Consider the following 8,755-nt stretch of genomic DNA (forward strand, 5'->3'; position numbering starts at 1 on the left):
ATAACCTCATGTCTTAAAGTTTTCTTAGTTCAGGTTACAGCTTTATGTGTTGAACTGTTTATTACTTTAGTATCCCCATGGCTGACCTAAATGTTATCAGAGGCCTGGTAGTCATGATGTCTAGTTCTGCATGAAGATTAACTGTCAATGACGCGTTATCTCCTGTGCCTTTAAAAGACTCAAGTCACAACAGTGATTTGAGCACTTCCTCTGTAGCATCCTCACACGTTGTTGCATTGTAACTGCTCCTCTTGTACAAGATTAAAGTCAGACGTCGACTTTACTTATGTCTCCGATCTCCTCCTTGGGTGAATTTATTCGTTTACGGAAAAATTCTTTTAACATTTGGCGCCCAACGTGGGGCCCAATATCTGTTTCTTTTCTCCAACTACCGGACCTGAACACCTTGCAAGGCGGGCCCGGCTGGAGAGGAGAGCAGTGACGGGGTCCGAACCAAGGAGGAATCTGAGGCATCTAAAACAAATCGGGCAAACACAAAATTCCTGAATGAGAGGATTTTCACCATTTGGTAAAACAACTGAGATCTGGGATCTCGAAGACTGCGTCTGGTGCCAGTAATAGACAGCCAGGTTTAAAGTCCGGGGGCTACGGTCCAAAAAAGCATGGGGTTTAAAATCCAGGGGGCTTAGGCTTAGGTCCGAAAAGCGTTGAGGGGGTGGGAGACCCAAAAAGCGCCGCGAAGCTGTCTAGGATTGCACGGTTTAAAGTCCGGGGGCCACAAGCCCGAGAAGCAACAAGGCAATCCAGGATTCTCAACTTGCCAAGAAAGGGTTTTACCAGATCGGGTGAAAAGGTTTTTCTACTCATTTAGCAAGACACAGAGAACTGTGTTGACAACAGTCGACCAGTTACAAAAAAAAAAAAGGGGGAGAGGAGGGATTCTCCTATCGGGTAGTTTTGATTTAGGAGGGAGTCTTGCTAAGTCAGTAAAAAAACCCGAGGTCAAACAAGCACCTCGGAGTACTGGGTCTGAGAACAGTATAAGGTACGTCTTTGGAACGACGAGACCTACTTTGATCCCTACCTCAAAGTACTGGGTCTTGAGGCCAGTAACACGTCTTTGGAACGACGTAAACTACTTTGATCCACCAGGCCGCCTGAGTTAACAAAAAGGGAAAAAGCGCTATCATTCAGGTAAGACAAACATTAGTTTTTTGCTGAGCACGTTCGTATTTGTTTGTGAGTTTCTGCCGTGTATGTTTTTCTTCTTATTATTATTATATTTGTTTGTGAGTATATATACAACCTATTTAAAATAAAGTAGGACAGGGTGAGCTAGATAGAAATAAAATAAGATGGGTAACAGCCATTCGTGTTGCGGCCGGAACACAGAAGGTGAGCATACAGGAGATGTAAAATATATGCAGGAGTGAAAAGAAAAAGAAGTACACAAACAGACAAGTTCTAATCTTTATCCTATTCTTTATTCTCGCCGAGAACAACGGAGAGATGATGACGAAGTCACTCTGGGTCCGACGCCTGTCCCTCCCCCTACCCGGATCAGCCTCATCTGCGGCCACCTCCACTCCACCCCAGGCCGGCACATGTTCCGGCCTCCTCTGAACCGCCAGAAGCCTCCGCTCCGCAAATACCAGGGCACCCATGGGACGCAGAACAAGGGGGTAAAACCGGTAGCGGTAAGACATTCAATCCTCTTATTTCATCACATACACAGAAACAAGGGAAAGGAGGAGATAAGTGACTACTTTGTTTTGATGATGATGGTGATGATTGAAGGAGTGATTGCAATGTGTTTTACCGAGAGGGTGCACCGAGAAAGCGGGGTAGATGGCAGAGAGGAGGAGAAGGAGGGAGGGGGCGCGGAGGGGAGCAGGTCGAGAGACAGGAACGATGTTTGCTAAAACTGGACATTGGGTGAGAGACTGCAGGTCCGGAGGAGGATGAGGAGGGAGGGGCAAGAGGCGGAGGACTCAGACGGCATCGAGACTCATCTCCCCGGAACCGAGAATCATCACCTGCGTGGCTATCTCAACGGACAGGTCATGCTGAGACACACACACACCCACACACACACACACATACACAGCACACAGGCGATGTCATCAAATTTAGCCAAATTTAACCCACCAAAATTCTATTGTATGTTGATGATATTCTGATGGCTTCAAAAACTCAAGCTGACTGTAAAATAGACACTTTAGCACTGCTGAACTTTTTAGCTGAACAAGGTCACAAAGTAAATGATGTCATTCTTAGGCATGACAGGCTTTTGCAGGCAATGGATTGCTAATTACGCTGAATTAGCACAACCACTGCAGGGTCTAATCTATGATCAGCCTATGGCAGCCGGGGATAAGATTATTTGGACACAGGAGGCAGAACAGGCCTTTAAACAACTAAAACAGGTTTTAGTGAGCACATCAGTATCAGCACTCCCAGACTACAAAAAAACTTTCATCCAAACATGTGACGCGAGACAAGGATTCATGACTAGCGTTCTAACAGCCTTTTGGACAAAAACTACGACCAGTAGCTTATTACTCTTCTAAACTTCATCCCATAGCCAGAGCTATGCCTCCATGTTTACAGGCAGTGCAGGCAGCAGTTATTGCTGTACAAAGTTCAGCTTCACTCGTGTTATTTCATCCATTGACATTGAAGGTTTCACATGCGATTTCTGTACTTCTGATGCAAAACAAAGTAGCTTTCATGTCACCAGCACGGCATCTCAATTGTATGACAATACTAATGGTGCAGCCACATTTGACAATCGAACGCTGCAACACATTGAATCCATCTACACCTTTGCCATACGAACAGGACGGTGATAAAAATGACTGCTTCCGGCTTTGCTACAGTGCAGACGCTTTTCCTCTTTGCTCTCACCCCTGCCTGCGATTTTCTGCTATTTTTTGCTATCTGCTTCTCCTCAATAAGAAACAAAGAGCAGCAGCTCCTGGATATTTACAAAACCAGTGGGATTATATTTTCTTTGAGATAAAACGGGCATTTTCCAATATTTTTACGACTTCCTCAATGCTACGCGAGGAGGCCTACCAAACAAGATAAACCTGAGCCTGCTAAAGGTAATTAGCAGAAGATGCCTCCCTTCTCTACGGAAGATTACCATAAACTCCTACAGAAGATTTTACTGCTGGAAACAAAAATAAATCGGTTAGAAGTAAATGTAGAAGTGAATGGACTTTGTGGGAACAACACCACTCTAGCACTGACTCAAAACAGTGGACAGGAGCATGCTAGAACCCAGCTAAGTAGCAATAATGAAGCTATGAAGAAACGGGAGGATCCTGTACACGGTAATAAATCTACCAGCGATAATCCTCCCTGGAACACACTTGGTGCGAAGCCAAAGAGAAGACCATTTCCCTGTGACATGGGAGAACGGATATCTGGCAGGACCCAGCGCCCCGATATCTATGATCTGACCGGCTGGCCTGCGTTACCATCTCCATCCAGGCACAGCGCCTCCTCAACCCCACTGCCTCGTAGGACACAGCAGCGGACAGCTGGGGAGAGGAGAGCTACCAAGAAACCTCCCCAGCAAACAACTGTTCAACTAAAGAACAGGTTTGCTCCACTGCTGCAGGACCATGGATCCCCCTCTGACTGCCTGGATAACCCCCCACCACCACGCAGCAGGGTAAGACCTGCTAACTTAAAGCCACAGAGAAAGCTAACGACAGGGCCTGGAAATCTGATTGTGGGTGACTTTTCTGTAAAAGATATGAAAAGCAGTAATAACATCAAAGTACTCTGCTTTCCGAAGGATACGGTGTCTGATTTGGAAAAAAGAATCCTGGAAATTGTGGCTGCACACCCAACTGTGAAAATATCATTCTGCACATTGGATTTAATGACATTGAAAAACAACAATCAACAGAGTTGAGAGAGGACTTCAACAAACTCTTTGAAACAGTCAGCTCTGTGAATGCTGAGGTTTTCATCAGTGGCCCTCTGCCCCCGACCGGGAGAGGAGCTGAGAAATTCAGTAGACTGTTCTGGCTCAACAAATGGCTCTCAACTGCATCTCTTGCTCGCCCAATGCATTTTATTGACAATTTCCGCTTTTTCTGGGACCGCAGGCATCTTTTTAAGACAAACGGACTTTGCCTAAATAAGCTAGGGGCAAAGCTATTCATCACCAACATGTCTTACTGCCTGCGTCATCCATCTGTCGCCAAGGACAAGAGACGAGAGGAACCAACAAAGAGGGAAGACGAAACACAGATTATCAGAAACGTCGAAGGAGGACTGAATGTGGATCCCTCCCCCACCCCCCCCCAAATCTCCATCCAGGTCTTCATCATTCTCCCTCCCTCCAATAAACCTTTCTCTCCCCTCCTCCCCCTTGGAGTTCCAAGAGCTACCCCCACCTACCCCCCGCCCTTCTCAGATTATCAACAACGTCGAAGGAGGACTGAATGTGGATCCCTCCCCCACCCCTCCCAAATCCCAATCCAGGTCTTCGTCATTCTCCCTCCCTCCAATAAACCTTTCTCTCCCCTCCTCCCCCTTGGAATTCCAGGAGCTACCCCCACCTACCCCCCGCCCTACTCAGACCCCCTCTCCCAAGGCTGCAACTAAGTCACCAAAACTCAAGACCCCCTCTTCCAAAGCTGCAACAAAGTCACCAAAATCCAAGACCCCCTCTTCCAAAGCTGCAACTAAGTCACCAAAACTCAAGACCCCATCTTCCAAAGCTGCAACGAAGTCACCAAAATCCAAGACCCCCTCTCTCAAAGCTGCAACTAAGTCACTAAAATCCAAGACCTCCAAGACTCTTCCCTTATGGCCACCTCTTCCCTTTTGGCCACCCCCTCCCCACCCTGACAGCAGCCCTGAATATTACTGAGACAGAAAAGGGTTCAGCAGTAGACCGCATTATCAGCTGGACCCAAGGTCGCCTACATCAAAACATGGCTACTTCTGCATTCCTGTTGTGACTACTAAGAGAGTAAACATTGGGAAACTTGAACACACTGCTAACCTAAACAATCTCATTCCTGTTCTCTCAAAATCAAAGTCAACCTCAAAGCCTGTCAATAACACCATCAGGATGGGTCTGCTAAATGTAAGGTCTCTTAATAACAAATCATTTTTAGTCAATGATTTTATTACCACTTCTAAACTTGATTTTATGTTTTTAACTGAAACATGGCTAGAACAAAATAACAGTGCAAGCATTCTGATCGAGACAGCACCCCCCAACTATAATTTTATTGATGTTTGTAGATCTGGGAAAAGAGGTGGAGGGGTTGCTGCTATATTTAAAAATACATTTCAGGGGAAACAGATGTCCCTTGGTGTTTTTCCATCATTCGAATATCTTTGTGCTGTGTTGAAATGCTCTCCCAGAGTTCTCCTGTTAATTATTTACAGGCCACCTAAATATTCGTCAAATTTTTTCGATGATTTTACTGAATTATTGTCTAGCATCTCCACTGATTTTGACTGCCTAGTTATAACTGGTGACTTTAATTTTCATATTGATGATTTGAATGACAAGGGTGCAAAATAACTTTTTAATATTCTAGACACATTTGACCTTTCTCAACATGTGAAAGAGGCTACTCATTGTAAGGGACACACCCTGGACCTGATTATCACAAAAGGTCTCCATGTTTCTGATGTTTTTGTGACTGATCCTTCATTGTCTGATCACTTCTGTGTTTTCTTTAATATTTCTTTCATTCCTGACACACAAACAGAATCAAATAAGGTCAAAAAGCGGTACATCAATGAACATGCCAATGTACTCTTTAAAAATGCCATTTCCTCCTTACCACCTCTAAACCCATGTCATGCTGATGATCTTTCAAACATCTTTAATTCCAAAATTCTGAATGTCATAGATGTCATTGCACCTGCTACGGTTAAAACAATTTCTGGTAAGCAAAAGGCACCCTGGAGAAAAGCTGCTGTTGTGACAGCCCAGAGAAGAGAGTGCAGGAAGGCTGAACGAATCTGGCGGAGTACTAAACTTCATATTCACCATGACATCTATAAAGAGAGCCTCCGGGCCTACAATTTAGTCTTAAAAAGTGCGAGAGAAACATACTTCTCCAATATCATAAACAACAACACTAATAAGGCGAAAACCCTATTTGCAACTGTTGACAGACTGACCAACCCCCCAACACAAATACCAGCTAAACTCCATTCCACGCAGAAATGCAATGAGTTTGCATTCTTTTATACTAATAAAATTGAAGGCATCAGACGCGCCATCAATATCTCAAACAAAAAAGTTGGATCACCACCCTGTTCAGGCAAAAGTAACACAGCAATGATGGCAAGCTTTAATGCCATAGACTCTAAAACTCTAGTGGAAACGGTGACAAATCTAAAATCATCCACCTGCTGCCTTGATGCTTTACCTACCAACTTTTTTAAAGGAGTCATCACCTGGAAATCGCAATTTCTCTTGTTAAAACATGCATATCTGTGTTTGACCTCAGTTGAAACTTGCCTGAAAGGCTGGAGTTTGAAAGTGGCGCCGTTTTTTCGCTTCTGCTCTTTTTCCGAACAGGAATAGCACACAAGGGTGTGCATTCCTAAAGCACGAGATTTTGATTCTGCGCCTTCGGTGACGTCACCGTGGCGGCTACTTGCATAAGCCCACCCCTCTTTCACCACCCAACCCCGCCCCGTCCGCTACCTGAAATCGCCGAAGCGCCGCCATTATGTTTTGGAGTCTGCATGCAGGCAAGCCCCCCCGGCTCTGTCCTTCCTGCGGCGAATCAACGCGCGCCTCATTACATATTATACAATGCACATCCGGACCAGTCAAAACCTCGCGCGTAATCTCGCGTGATAAAATCGCGGTACGAAAAAGGGTCAGAACAAGCTCAATGTTTGATTAAAATTATTTTTTTTTTTTCTAATAAGTTTTACGAATTGATCCAAAGCGATCCAAGGGGGGCTGGATACGTATAAAACCAGGTGATGACTCCTTTAAGAATGTTTTTGACTGCCTATCAATAGACGTATTGCAAATAGTTAATAACTCCATTCAATCAGGCAATTTCCCAAAGGCCTTCAAAACTGCAGTCATTAAACCTCTTCTAAAAAAGCGGAGCCTAGATGCCTCTATTATCAACAACTACAGACCAATTTCAAATCTACCCTTCATAAGTAAAATAATTGAGAAAGTTGTCCTCCAACAACTAAATCACTTCCTGGCTTCAACTGGCTGCCACAACAACTTCCAGTCAGGATTTCGACCTTTTCATAGCACCGAGACGGCCCTTATTAAAGTTGTAAATGACATCCGTCTTAACACAGACTCTGGCAAAACTTCAATATTAATGCTATTAGACCTCAGTGCTGCATTTGACACTGTCGACCACTCAATACTCTTGGACAGGTTGGAAAACTGGGTGGGGCTCTCAGGCACAGTCTTAAACTGGTTCAAGTCATATCTACAAGATAGGAACTATTTTGTTTCCATTGGCGACTTTGTATCAGAACCTACCAATGTAACGTGTGGAGTCCCCCAAGGTTCAATCTTGGGGCCAACTTTATTCAACATCTACATGCTCCCACTAGGACAAATCATGCAAAATAATAACATTGACCACCATTGCTATGCCGATGACACCCAAATCTATGTAGCACTATCACCAAACGACTATCGCCCCATAGATCTTCTGTGCCAGTGCATTGAGCAAGTCAAAGACTGGATGTGCCAAAACTTCCTACAACTAAATGAGGACAAAACTGAGATCATTGTTTTTGGTGCTAAAAAAGAAAGGTTTAAAGTAATTCAACACCTTCACTCTCTGTCCCTGAAAACCTCAAACAAAGCCAGAAATCTTGGGGTTATTATGGATTCTGATTTACATTTCGACAGTCACGTTAAATCAGTAACAAAATCAGCCTACTATCACCTAAAAAATGTAGCAAGACTTAGAGGGCTCATGTCAGCTCAAGACTTAGAAAAACTTGTACATGCCTTTATTACTAGTAGGCTAGACTACTGTAATGGTCTCCTTGCAGGTCTTCCGAAAAAAAACTGTCAGGCAGCTACAGCTTGTTCAGAACGCTGCTGCTAGAGTTCTTACAAAGACCAAAAAATGTGAGCACATTACACCAATTCTTAAATCCTTACATTGGCTCCCTGTATGTCAGAGGATTGATTTCAAAATCCTCCTGCTCACATATAAATCACTACATGGTCTAGGACCGAAGTATATCACTGATATGCTCCCACTACATAAGCCTTCTAGACCACTAAGATCTTCTGAGACCAATCTGTTAGTGATTCCCAGAGTAAACAACAATCACGGGAGAGCATCATTTAGTCACTATGCAACAAATGGCTGGAATAAACTTCCTGAAGATGTAAGACTTGCCCCAACTCTGACCACTTTTAAAACTAGACTGAAAACTTTTATGTTCACCATAGCTTTCTGCTAAATCTTTTAATGTCTGCACTGTTTTTAATTATTGCAAATATGTTTTTATTCTATTTTCTTTCTGTAATGCATTTTTAAATTTTTTATTATTTTCTTTTAATTCTATTTTTTTTTCTTTTTTCTTCTCACTTTGTTTTATGATGTGAAGCACTTTGAGTCTGCCTTGTGTATGAAATGTGCTATACAAATAAAGTTGCCTTGCCTTGCCTTGCCTTGCTTAGTTAAAACTGAGGAGACTGTTTTGCTGAGAGCAGACCTGACTGATACACCACTCACACATCCAGACATAACAATGTTTGTTGACGGTTCCTGCAGGAAAAATCCAGATGGCAGGA

Source organism: Eutrigla gurnardus (genome assembly GCF_963514095.1).
Source record: "Eutrigla gurnardus genome assembly, chromosome: 21".
NCBI classification, from domain to species: Eukaryota; Metazoa; Chordata; class Actinopteri; order Perciformes; family Triglidae; genus Eutrigla; species Eutrigla gurnardus.